The sequence below is a fragment of the Myotis davidii genome, unplaced genomic scaffold (assembly GCF_000327345.1).
Source record: "Myotis davidii unplaced genomic scaffold, ASM32734v1 scaffold67, whole genome shotgun sequence".
Taxonomy (NCBI): domain Eukaryota; kingdom Metazoa; phylum Chordata; class Mammalia; order Chiroptera; family Vespertilionidae; genus Myotis; species Myotis davidii.
The window spans coordinates 435,603-436,121 of record NW_006298521.1 but is presented as its reverse complement, the minus strand read 5'-3'; the positions used below and the strand labels follow the sequence as shown (position 1 = coordinate 436,121).

At 62.8% G+C, this 519-nt stretch overlaps 1 protein-coding gene across 1 annotated transcript in view; it reads right to left on the bottom strand.

Annotated features, from left to right (window-relative positions):
• The window catches only part of CELSR1 (cadherin EGF LAG seven-pass G-type receptor 1), a gene marked incomplete at its 3' end in the record, with an annotated part of 131,659 nt that overhangs the window by 49,620 nt on the left and 81,520 nt on the right, over positions 1-519 (bottom strand). The gene's annotated exons all lie outside the window — the stretch shown is intronic.

Sequence of the window (519 nt, the reverse complement as noted above, 5' to 3'; positions counted from 1 at the left end):
GGGGCGATGTGAGGATGAGGCCAGCGGGTTCCCATGAGCCGCCCGGGCGTGTCAGGGAGCTGAGTCACACAGCCCTGGCCCGGCCTGCTGAGGTCCCCGCTCTGGGCCAGGCAGGGAAATGAGCAGCATTAACCCTTCTCAGCATCGATCTGTTCTGATCGCCCCTAACCACTTGCCTGCCCGCCCATCGCCCCTAACTGCTCACTGCCTGCCTGATCTGTCCCTAACCACTCCCCTGCCTGCCTGATCACTCCTAACCACTCTGCCTGCCTGCCTGATCGCCTCTAACCCCTCTGCCTGCCTGCTTAATTGCCCCTAACTGCCTCTGCTTGGCTGCCTGATCACCCCTAACTGCCCTCCCCTGTCGGCCTGATCTTGCCCCCAATGTTCTCCCCTGCTGGCCTGATCTCACCCCCAACTGCCTCTGCCGGCCTGATCACCCCTAACTGCCTGCCCTTGCCGGCATGATCTCACCCCCAACTGCTCTTCCCTGCAAGCCTGATTGCCCCTACCTGCCCT